This window comes from Lygodium microphyllum, chromosome 10 (assembly GCF_053477565.2).
Source record: "Lygodium microphyllum isolate KBCC chromosome 10, Lygodium_microphyllum_v1.1.10, whole genome shotgun sequence".
Taxonomy (NCBI): Eukaryota; Viridiplantae; Streptophyta; class Polypodiopsida; order Schizaeales; family Lygodiaceae; genus Lygodium; species Lygodium microphyllum.
In genome coordinates this window covers 130,055,432-130,068,583 of record NC_141144.1, presented here as the reverse complement: position 1 = coordinate 130,068,583, position 13,152 = coordinate 130,055,432, and positions in this window count along the sequence as shown.

Below are 13,152 nucleotides of genomic sequence, written 5' to 3'. Positions count from 1 at the left end.
TGTGCAAGTGATTGTATGCATGGGTCTATGTGCATGTGCATGTGCTTGTGTGTGGGGGTCTATGTGCATGTATACACGTGCATGTGCAAGGATGTATGTGTGTCTAAGTGCAAGGACATGTGTGTGTCCATGGGTACCTGTGAAGATCTTGTGTGCAAGGACAGGATGTGTAGGGTGTCTATGTGCTAGTGCCAAGGCCTAGGTGCAAGGGTTTTGTGAATGTACGACGTGAGAGGGTATATGTGTGCAAGGTTTATGTGCAAGAGTTTTTGCATTTTTGCATACGGGTTGTTTACATGTGTGTTGGTCTATGTGCACATGTCAAGGTGTGTGTGCAAAGTTACTACATGCAAGGATATGTGTGCATAGGTCTATGTATGCATGTGCATGTACATGAGTGGTGGTATGCAAGGGTACTAGTGTGCGTGCACGGGTGTTAGTGCAATGAGCCACGTGTGATGCACCTATGCGGAGAGTATAAGTCTTATATGCATGTGTGAGGGTGTGCAAGTGTCCTAGTGCATGTGCATGGGTCATAGTGCACAAGGGTTGTGTACAAGTGGTATGCACATGTAGTGTCTATGTGCAGGGGTCTCATGTTAAGAGATCAGAGACTTTAAAAAATTATTTAAAAATCATGCATTCTCACTATCTTTTATTAAATAGTCCATCACCTCCTTGGACTCCCCTCTTTCCCCCACCACTCTACAGGACTATGGAGAGCCAAGTTGGTTGTGGAACCCTCTCCTCCCTCAAGAGTATGTGCCACGGGGCGGTTTGAGTTGGGATCGACGGTTGAGGGGGGCCGTGGATCGCGGGGAGGATTTGGACCCCTGCTTTTGGCCCAGGGTAAACCCGGCCCACGAAAGTAAACCCCGCCAACGAAAGTAAACTTGGTCCTCGGTGTAAACCCGGTCCAACGCTAAAGGAAACCCAGTCCGCCGGAAAAGGGGTGCTGTCGATCGATTTGACAGGTCACACGGCATGTGGATGGGACCCGTGATTTTCACCGAGCATGAGGCAGAGGCATCACGACAACGAAGGGGGGGTACTTCGGACCGGGTTGGCACGCGTGGCGATCATGGATTTGAGGGGGGGAGGGGGAGTCGGGCAGGTTTACTATTTGGGTCGCCCGCTTGACTGGACTCTTGCATGCAAGACCATGGTTTTTTTCGGGCTTCCATTTTTTAATGCGGACATCTGAGGAACCCACCTTCGCCATCGCCATCACCATTGCCGGCCATTGCTGCCCGCCATCGCCATCGCCATCGTTGCCCACCTTCGCCATCGCCATCATGCACAACACTATTGTGGTAGAACTTGCATTGGCCATCGTGCCGCATGACCTCGGACTGCTACATGCAGTTTCCTTCTGAACTTGCATGTGTCATCGTGCCATCGTGGTTGTATGACTGCGGGTCCAAAGAAGAAGGAGAATAAGAATCGTGGGCAGAACAATCGTGGGATGACTAGGTTGCCATCGTGTGGACTGTTGAAAGGATTGACCTTGCATTGACGGGTGATTATGCAGCCTTAGTAGCGAAGAGAGAAGAGGTGCATAGCTGAAGCCAATCCCTCAACCACCATCCCCAGCACATCGAAGGTATTTTTTCTTGATGATCACGATGAAGGTTTCCATGTCAACAACGCCCATGAATGTCTTGATTGCAATGCATGTTAATCGAATCTTGTTTTAATGTACATTGTTTGCTCTCCATCTACATTCATGTTTTGTAAAAATCAATAAGAGTTCATTCTTTATTAACCTTCTCATTGTACTTTAAAATGGACTTCATAAATATGAGCATAGAAAGTTCTCATGTGTTTATGGAGTTTTGGACTATTTCATAATAACAACCCTAATGGGATTGACATGCTACTTGAAACCAATGTGGCAATGAGGTTGGGCAGGGTTTATTGGACAAGAGCCAATTGGTTTTTTTACTTTTTTGACTAAGTTGTTGCTCTCCTAATGTTAGACTCCTCCCTTGTTCTACCAATTGGAAGGTTAACCCTTGTATATCATGTTTGTGTTTTAGTTGGGATAGTGATTCAATGTTGGATAGCCCTATGGTGCTCATATCATGAGTGGCTTTGGGCTTTTGCTAGGCCACTTGGGCCTTTTGCACCCACTTCTTAATGAGATGATGGCTTTGCTACCACTAACTTTTTGCTTGGGATAGTTAAAGTACATATGAGTTATGCCACATTTAGGGTTCATTGGCTTACTTGACTATCCTTGCATGGTTCTACTTTCTATAGGCATCTAGAGGACACATTCCCTCATTGCCCATAGTTCTAACATTCAGTAGGGTCCTTAGGCTACACTAGAGCCCTTCCTCTTTCTTGCCCTAGCATCATGATGGGAGTGGGTTTGTAGTCTATGCGGACTATGTTATCTTTCTTGTTTGAGGGCTTGTATGCTCTTTCTCTTCCATTTTCTCTTCCACATAGTGGACTAGCACCTTGGTTGTAAGATTGATGATATTAGAGGGTGGTTGTGGGATATGTAGAGGATTGATTTTTGCCCTTTGTGTAGCAATATTTTGCTCTATGGGAGCTACAAGGCCAACTATGGAGGTCTAGGATAGTACAATGCCCTATAAGGCAATTGGTATGTATTTGCAATGTATCGATTTGGGTATGGTAAGTGCCATTGGATGTTCTGGAAATAGGGTTGTGGCTAGTTTAGGTCTTTAGTGAGCTTGGCCTTGATGAACATGTCCTTGAGGGGAGTGAGAAGTGGGGCATCTTAGTTACATCTAGCCTCATGAACCATGTTCTTCCCTTATTTCCTAAGCATAGTCCAAAGGCTTACACCCTCTTCATGTTTGAGATGAGATTGTTGGTCTCATAGATGTGCTCAAATCTCTCTATAAAGCTATAAAAGTTATCCATGCTCTAAACTTCTCTATTTACTTAGCAATTAAGGAAACCTTGCTTGGAATGACACCTAGACCTACAAGCAACATGTTGGCTATCTAGGTCTTGACCTAGAGGGCATTAGTGTCACCAAGCAACTTTCTTTGCACTAGATTGGCAAGAATTAGTGTGAGAGTTAGTCATTAGATGCCTTATAAGCCAAGCATGCCTATCATTATATGTCCTATAATCCATGCATTTAATAGTAGCCTCATGTAAGCTATGCACTCAAAAGTAGCCTCATGATGTTATCTATCTCTCATTGGATGTTCTCCTTCTCGTGTTGGGCTTCTAGAGTCAAGTCTGTGACCTTTTTTAAGGTCTACTTGTTCTATGCTACTAGCATCTCGTATTATTGTTTCTTCTATCATGGGGTTCATCTTGTCATTAATGTAGGATATGTCTATTAGCTCACAAGTATCCTTTCCTATAGTGGCTCAAAACCTACCTCTAGCGTTTTGTGGAAGTCTTTTGGCATGTCCTTTAGTGATTGTTCCTTCTCCATCATGGAGGTCTAGTTCCCTACTATAGTGACATGGTGGTAGACAAAGTGTCTCTAGCATATTCTCTTATCTAATTGCATAGGTGCTTGGCCAACTTGGCCTATAACGATTTGAATTGTCATTATTTGTTGTTATTACCAATTATATGTGGGGTTCTTTGTAAGCTTACAAGGTTCAACCTTTATTGGTCTTTGGGTTTTCATGTCCTCATGTGCAGCGGGTTCCTTTTATAGCATCATGGGTCTTCCCTTAGATGTCTATTGTGGTTGTAGGGTCTTCATAAGTGAAGACACACACACGCACTCCTACAATGATTCTACTCTCTTTCACGGCCCCTAATTTTACACTCAAGTTTTGATTCTCTGCTCAAAACTTTTGTTTACACTGCATTTATTATTTCGAGTGTACTCAAATATATCTCACTTGAGTGCTTTAGTCTATTTGGGTTGACTCAGACACAAGCTTAAGAATTGAGTTGAGGGATTCACTTTGAGGTCAAGTGGTGCTTAAACTCAACTATGGAGTTATTAGGTTTAGGGTTTACTCCAAGGCTTAAACAATGGGTCTAGTCTTAAGGGTTGGCTTGGGAATGGCTGAGTGTGTAGCTTGGTTCTCTCAAGTCCAAGTCTACTCAATGGATTCTAAGTTTATCAAGTGGAATCCTACATTGGTTGGTTGAGCTTAGAGCTTAAGAAGGACTTGAGAGTCTCTGCTTGATTTTTTGGTGTGAAGGGTCTTAGTAGGCTCAAGTTCTCTTTACTTGAGAAGGAACTTTTTTCTTAGTCAAGGGATTGAGCATAGAAGGTTCTCACTTTGGGCAATAGCATTGGTCAAGTAATAGTTTCTCTTGAGCAATTGAGTGATCGGAGGGTGTTCTAGGCAAGTCCTACAAACTTAAAATGGTGGGTCAAGCTAGGTGTGGGGTCAATAGTCGAGAGCTCTCTTGAGTGCTCTCTGTGTGAATGGTACATAGTACAGTTGATTGATTCCCCAAGTGTAATTAGTCAGATTGGGTAACTCAATTTGACTAGTTGAGTGGATCTCAAGTCATGGTGTAAAACACTTCTAAATTGGCACGAATCTTAGGATATAGCTCAAATCTTGAGCAATCAACGGATCAATTGGTCAAGGCTTGGCTATTAAGTCCAGCTTGAGTAATCCTATCAAATCCTCAAGTAGTTTAGAGTCAAGAAGATAGTCTTAAGGGTTTGGCTTTAGGCTCTTGAGAGGTCCATTGTGATCAACTAGTCGAGTCATGTTTGTAGACTTTAGCTATTGAGGGCTTGAGTGATCTTAAGTATTAGTGCCTTGACTAGTCAAGGATCAAGTGCTATAGGGAATCCTAAAGAAGCAAGCCTTGGCTTGATATCCTTGGCCTGATCACACCGCCTCAATGTCCATCATTAGCGGAGTTTGGGTCTTGTCTATGTTGGCTTGATAGCCTCACGAGGTTGAGATCTTTCTATGTTGTGGTGTTACTTACATTGGGGTGTTGCCCACATTGGCTTCCTTTTTAGTGTTGTGATGATGTAACCTACATTGGGGTGTTGTGAAGGGTGATTATTTGGTTGTTCACTTTGGATGAGTTGTGCAATGGTTTGAAATTCATTTTCTACATCATGAGCATAAGAGGTAACAATAGTCAAGTGAAGAAGGTTTAAGATCGTTGAGCTTTGCTTGGATGCTAGATTTAGCCAATCACGCATCGCATCAAGGTGAAACTGAGAAGGAATGTGCCTTTACCTTTTTCTTGAAATTTGTGTCGTGGTAGGATAGTCAAAGCTATGACAAAGAATGTTTTACAAACATGAAGCTTTAAGTAATTACCCTTTTGGGAAAAGATTCTTTGTCAAAACGATTATCTTATTGGCTCAACCAAGCTAAAATAAAATTGAGATTCTTTTCTTAGTTAAATAAAAAACTTGATTAAGACTTATGGCTAATTTTCTAGCCCTTCTTGGCTTGTTGTGCATCAAAGATGTTTCAAAGGATGCAAGCAATGTGGGTGTTCTTGGATTGTGATACTTGATTTTGATGCTTTTGCTCTTGAAGTAATTTGATAACTTTTGTGTTGGAGAAGTTCGGTGTGGTGTTGGAGTAAGATCTTAGGAAGGAGAGATTTCATGTTGATATTTTCTAATGATGTTATCCATAATTCAAGGTCTTGAAATTTTAGAATTAATTGTGAAAAATTCTTTGTAATGGGAACATACCCTCAACAAATACTATTTTTGAAATCAATAACTAGGTTGCTAGCCAAAGTGCTCCAAAATCTTAAATATATTTTTAGTACCACTTTCTAGAGTTGTACTAGCCTTTGTATACGTATAGCTTGAAATTGATGACTTAACTAAACATAAAAATCACTAACACTTGCTTGCATTCGGAATCATCTAGAATTAATATGTGTGGGCCAATTCTATGTGTTTAACTAGATGGAGCTTCATAGGGAACCATATGGCAAAACATTTGTTATGTTTAACTTCTCCCTCAAGGCACTTCTTTGGAGATGTTTAAAGTTTCTGCACACCTCAGCACGGAATTGCAAACTTCCTACAACTTAGCTCCACGTGTAACACATTAAATGAACAAGCACAAAATTCAATTCTTGATACATATACCAAGAGTGCATTATTTATCGATAGTTGCAACTATTAAGATATGACATATACATAAAACACACCAACAAGTCAATATCTAGAGTTTGACAATGAAGTATCTCAAAACAATCTTGCTTGAACAATCTTTATAAAACTTGTCAAAGATCTTGGCTCAAAACTCTCCATCATGATATGCTCTTATACCATGAACCTTCAAAGAATTTTGCATTTTAACAAACACCTTCCAATCACAAAAGTTGGAGTATGTGTTGGTCTTGTACTCTAGAAAATATAGCCACATGTACTTGGTAAAATTATCAACAATAAGCATTAGATATTTGAGCTTTCCAATGGAGATTGTGCCCATTGGTCCTTGCAATGCATCAATTTAAGTGGAGTAGTAACATTGGGAGAAGCAACCTACAGATAGTCCACCCTCTTGTGTACCTATCCAAAGAATATAATCTACAGAAGAGTCCTCAATGATTACACCCTAGTCGAAGACCACATGAGTATCCAACTGTGTTAAACCATGGATAGAAAGAAGGTTAAAACCTAAATCAGGTACATAAAGAACTTTGGTGGATGAAGCTTGTCTATTTGGCAAAAGGGGAATTGTCCCCATTCCACAAACCGGTACGGAAGAGTTTTCACCAATGGCAATGGAACCCCCTCTAGAATGAAGATTGTGAAGCCAATCCTATTAGTAGGTTGTATGTGAAGAGGCCTCATTGTCAAGGAGCCATGAGTTTTTCTCAGTGGAAGAAGCAAGTGTTTGTGTCTTGTACCTCAAACAAATGAACAAATATGGACTGAGTAGTAGCAAGGGTAGCCTTTGAATCCTTTGAACCTTCCTTTGGCTTCAAATGAGGATACTTCTATAAACACTTCTCCTTATGATGTGTGCCCTTCCCATAGAATGGGCATTGAGGCTTGGACTTCTTCTCATCCTTCCTGTCAGCTTACTTCTTGTTGTTGCTTGTCTTCTTGTTTCCCCCTTTTGCACTTACAGTTGACAAAGCCGAATCCACTGGTTTCTATCTCTTTGAGTCACTCATCACGCTCTAAGACAAGCAGTGCTAACTCCTCCCAAAGAAGAGTCTCACGTGTTCCAAGTGTAAGGAAACTAGTGTAGAAGACATCGTATCTAGATGGCAACTAGATGAGAAGAATAGAGTATAGAGTATAACCATTAAATAGAGTATAACCCTTAAATCTTAGGGTTGTAGGAGGGTGTTCACACCCAAAGAGTGTGAAACACAATAAGTGCCTAAAATTGTGTAATATAGGCACATAAAATAAAAGAAATAAATCTGGGGGGAAAACCTCTCGTATGGAGAGTAAAAAGTGTCGAGTGTCCTACTAAAAATCACCGTCAATTCTTTGCGAGTGTAGGCGTGTATCAAATCCAACCACCCCTGTGGAGTGAAGAGTGATCAAGATACAAGGGTCATCCACCAATGGAGATCAAATTAAAGCATTGTGAAATGCTTCAAATTTTTCACGAGAAAGAGCTTTGGTTCAAACCATATAAACCTTTTTCAGCTTATAGACCAAGTGCTCGGATCCCTCAACTGCAAAACCAATGAGCTGCTATACATACACTTCTTCTTGAAGTTCCCCATGTAAAAATGCAGTCTTTATATCAAGTTGATGCATAGTCTATCCATAATGGGCAGTCAATATCTAGAGTTTGACAATGAAGAATCTCAAAACAATCTTGCGTGAGCAAAGTCTCAAACTTTGAACATTTATGTTCAAAAATCCCTTCCTTTATAAAGACTTATTCCATCTAGTAAGAAATTATAAGTGGTGTGGTGATTACAAACATGATAAACACAAGTTGCTTATTTGTAGCCTACATCCTCTTAAACATTTTCTCAACTTGCGAACAATGTCAAAGAATTACTTTATCTTTCTTCCTTAAAATACTGCCTATAATGTGAGCCTATGCTTTGGAGCATTTGTTTCCAAGATACCAATTGAGGTTCCACCTCCTCTTATTGCATCCTTTTTCCATCATCTAGCTTGCCAATGCTCAACAATATGTTCTCTTTCCTATAGGAACATGAACAACTTTGAGTGTATACATGTGTCACTTGACCATTCTTACAAAAACAATACCGCTAGAATGGTATGTTGGGTACTGGTATTGTAGTGTACTGTTTTGGTGGCGTGTGTGTGTATGTCTAGTAATGTCTGTTTTGGTAGTTGTGGTGATGGTGATGATGGTTACTGTATGGTGATGGTTGTTGGTGTGTGGTTTGTAGGCATGTGTAGGCATATGCCTATTCTCCTGATGATCATGTATTAGTATTCTGGTGTGTGGGTGTGTCTGTTTGTGTGTGGTTACTGTCTGTTGGGTTGGTGGTGGTGGTGGCTACTGACTAATAGTTGTTTGAAAATTGAGTATGATCCGCTTCTTTCACATTGCTTTACATTCAACACGTTCTTGGTCTGTAGTATAAATGGTAGTTTGAGCAACCTAATAGGGCACCCAATCCTCATTCGCAACATGGTTTTTCAAATGTGCATTGAATGCTTGGCAAGTTGTTTGTATGGCTTCGCACACAAGGAGTCAGGCCTCATTGCGTGCGCAGTCCTCTGCGGGTACTTCGACCATGCGTGTGAAGAAGAGGGTAAGTTTCCTTGTTTCTTTTGGAATATGGATTGCGTGTAGCAGTTTCTCTAGATTGTTTCCATGACAAGCATTTCAATTTGTGTTCTTTTCATGTTTCATCATCTTGTTGTCGGGGGCGTAGAGATTCTCACGGGGACATTGCATCCGAGACACATGATGACGTTGACCTCTCCAACCCCTCGGTAAGAGCATGCTTATTGAGTAGATGCTATGAAAGTGCGATTTTCCTTTTTAATAGAATTTTCAATAATGTAACATAGAAGTGGCACTCACTGCACATGTGTATGTAGGGTTGTGTACCCTATGTGGACATTGCTCTACCCGACGGCACTATAGCCCGCCAATGCCGCACGGACATCTTGTGCCCAAAGCTCCATGTCAACATTGTGAGAAGGGCACAGATGGTGGAGCATTTGAGAGTTGAGCATGGCATTGAGTGCAACATTCCACATAGGAAGACAGGTCGCCCAACTGATACATCGCATGCCCGCACCACTGTCAGTGCGTGGCAACGGAAGACAGAGGCACGGTTTGGCGATGTAGAGAGGAAGCTAGAGCTAGCCAGGAGAAAGTATGAGAGAGCCGAGTATGCCCGAGCCCAGCAGTTGTGGGACCTATTGGAGGAGACAGAGCGCACCATGACACATGAGGAGTACGTCCAGGCATTTGTGAGAAGAGCATCGGTCAAATACGATTCGAAGAGAGAGCATCGCATCCAGCGCATGAAAAGGCGCATTGCCGAGGGGTATGGAGCACATATAAGTATCTAATCTCTTTCTCTTCCATGAGTATTGTGATTTTTAAAAAAAATCTTAAATGGATTGTCTCACATGGATTATGTAATATGGATTGTCTCTTTTTTCTCGCATGAATAGTGTCTAGTCTCTTTTTTCTTGCATGAATAGTGTAATGTTTTGTTGAAACTCTGGATATAACCTCTTCTCACGTATGTGTGTTTGTGAATAATTTCCCTGCCTTAGAGACGGCCTTGCACATAGGAGAGGGCACACGTTGAGACTGAGGAGGCGACTCACAGTGAGGGTAATGCCATCAGTCCTCATCATGAGTTGCAAATGGTTGAACATTACCCTGAGACAGATTTGGATGGCTTACCTGAGGATGGGTCCCCCCGCACCATTGAGGATGTTGGATCGCAGGTTAGTGGTGAAATGTGTTGCTTATTCTTTCGAAATGGTCTAATGCTTTTTGGCATCATGTTGCATTTTGTTGGTTGCATTGTGTTATGAAAATATAACACATGGCATTGCAGGGTGAGGGGAAGCGGTACACAGCATGCCTCTTGTCACCACGACCCTCCCCTATCACTATCTCTTCCCCTCTCGAGCCGACGAGCCCCCTCCCTCCCCCCCCATTGTGTGTTCATGATCGAGGGTAGTACCATTGATGTGATCATGGATGGATCCCCCGCAAAGACAAGGGGGCAAAAGAGTGCCACTTCAAGGTGTGTACCTAGTAGGTGTGTTGCTTACAATGGCATAAGTTTTTTGTTTTGTAATCAGTTTTGGTTTTTTTGCATTTCAGGTTGGATCGTGGTGTGCGCACTGAGTTTGTAGCTTGTGTGTCGACGCTTCGCGTGGACATTGACAGTCGCTTGATAGCTGCATTGGTGAGTGCAGAAGAGGCGAGTACTAGGACCATGAATTTATTTGCCATGTAAGTAAGGGTTTAGGCATACTGCAATGTTTTTGGCTTTAGGCTTTGAAAGTTTATGTTACTAAATGATGTTTCCTTTCATAGTTGGATGGAGTACATGCTTCCAAGAGAGCACGTTTTCGATGTTTGCTTCATTGATTCTCTTTGGTATCCATATGTGAACATGATTGAGGAAAAGGATGAGGATGTGGCATTACATAACTACTTTGATGCTATGGTGGTCTTGAGGTACGCATTGATGCTATGCATTCTACTTTAGCAAGTGTCTAATTGCCACCATGGCTCATGTGATTGAAATAATTTCATGTTTCTTAAGGGTTGCAATGTGCTTTTACGTTTACATGACTCAATTGGCTATGTATGAGCTTAGGGCTTGCATCTTGCACTTGCTTGCGCATGGCTCGGTTGGTTGCATAAGTATTCAAGGTTTGCAATATTAAAATATGTCTCAATTGCAGAGGGCATTGGAGCCTATACGTGGTTCATAATCCACATGTCAAAAGAGTGGATCAACTACCCAGCGATCGAGGTGCCATCATGTACCTTGACTCGTTGGAATGTAGGGATGCCATGGAGTGTCTGTGAACCATGAAGAGGTACCTTCAACCCTATACACATCCACGTAGCATGCATTATTGTCATGGATGAATATTTTCTCTAATATGTCTGTGTGCCAAGGCCATCACCGCCTTGTCAAAGCAATGTCTAGACCCAGAGTGTTTCAAGACATTATTTGCCATTGATGAGATGAAGCTGATCCATATAAAGGTCTTGCAACTAGAGCATGGCATAAAACTCATTTGCATAAAGCTCACTAACATTGTCTGTTGCTTTACTTTTCGCTAACCCATTGTCTTATGGTTTCATTTGCAGGCCCCCCATCAAAAAAATGTGATTGATTGTGGGTTTTATGTGATGGCATACATGAAGGCCTTTATTGACGGTGGTGTGGTGGGGAAGCCAACGAGGAACTGGGTATGCATAACTTTACTTTTTATAGATATTTTTGTTTGGATTTGTAGCTTGCCTTGCTTAGTTGCATTAGCCTTTGCTCATTGCAGTTAAGGAGGACATGGTTCGATAGTACGTATGTGGCCAAGATCAGAGAGGACCTTCACAAGTGGTCTCTTGACGTGCTTGCAAAGTGATGTCTATTGTGATGGAAAATTATGCTAGGTTTGACATTGCCCACCTTGCCATTGCCTCCCTCTTGTGGCGTGGACTTGTAGTAAAAATGTATATCTGTGGAACATCTAGATAAAAATGATTTATTTGGTTTTTGATAGTATAAACATGGATCATTGGATCATGGATCATTGCTCAATTATAAAATTGTAATTAATTTTAGTGTTAAGTAGTAACTAGTAATAATAGTGTATTGGTTTTAGTGTGATTTGGTAGCAATAGTGTAGTTACATTAGGTTGTAATTTGTATTAATTCAATAATTACTAGTTTTTGGTAATAATTTAGCAATAGTGATTTCAACCCTTAGAGTCGTTGCTCCTTGAATGGGCAGCAGTGCTATTTGTTGTTGCCTTAGGTAAGGAAGACTGCGGTTTTGTGGTTGTGCGTTGACACTAGCACATAGGATGGGATAAAGAAAGAAGTTGGCCAAAACACTATATCTTGCCTTGAATGTCCACAATTGGTGCATGAGTCACTTCATAAGGAGCCAATGATTCTAACTACTAGGGCGCACAATTTTGGATGTGATGTAAGCACACACGTATATCAAGTGTGAACTGATAATAAACCCTTCATGATAAAGAACTATATGCAATGATATGTATGTGGATTACTTGAACTAGGGTGGGTACCATCCCAAATGTGGTGGAGCCATAATTACCACATAATTAAAATCATGAGTGTGTCAAGCACAAAGTTGGTTCCTAAATGCAAAAATCATACTTGTTAGCATGGATTGCCAATGAAAAGGGTTCTGTATTGTTATTAAGGAAGGGCTTAATGACCCCCAAAAATCGATTTGAGTTAAACACAAGTTAAAAAACTTAATATTGTGCTATGAAATATAAATACAAGTGTAGTTAACATACAACGTTGATTCTTTATGGGTAAGGAAAAAAATGTAGTTAGGGTTGCAAAATCAACAATAACAAGAACTAAAAATTACCAAAATCCAAAAGGAGTTAAAATAATTTGTTGATTCAAGTATGGGTTAATAGCATAAAAATATGGTTGAGTTTAACTAAATAACTTTACTTTTTTAAAAACATGATTAACATCATTGTTGGAAAACATAATAAATTAAGTTAAAGTGCTCAACATAGCCCATGGTTAAGGTAATTCCAAAAACATTAATTTGTTAAATTTTCAACAAACAAAGAAGAAGCAAAAAGAAGAGGAAGGTCATGGATGCCAATATCAACCTTTATGGAAGGTAATTGAGGTTTTGGTAGAGCTAATGAAAATAAATGATTAAATAATTAAAATGAATGTTGTGAAAATAACCCAAAAACAAGCTAATTTAAATACAATATTTATCATGTGAGGCCCTAAAAGAACTAAAGCCATGCTTAATATTACATCATGCAGCATATTATTATCGTAAAGAATATTCAAGCAATCCAATAGTGAATCCTGAAAATTAATGTGCATTGCAATAGAGGCCAAAGTATGGCATATCATTGTTGTTGACTTAATTAAACTATGCCTATGGAATGCACATATAATCAATTATTAGTAGCATTTTAAGTACTACAAAGTGCAAGCCCATAAATTAAAATTTGTCATTTTATAATGAACAATGAAATATCATGTCTATTGCAACATGTGGATGTAAGGATATCACCG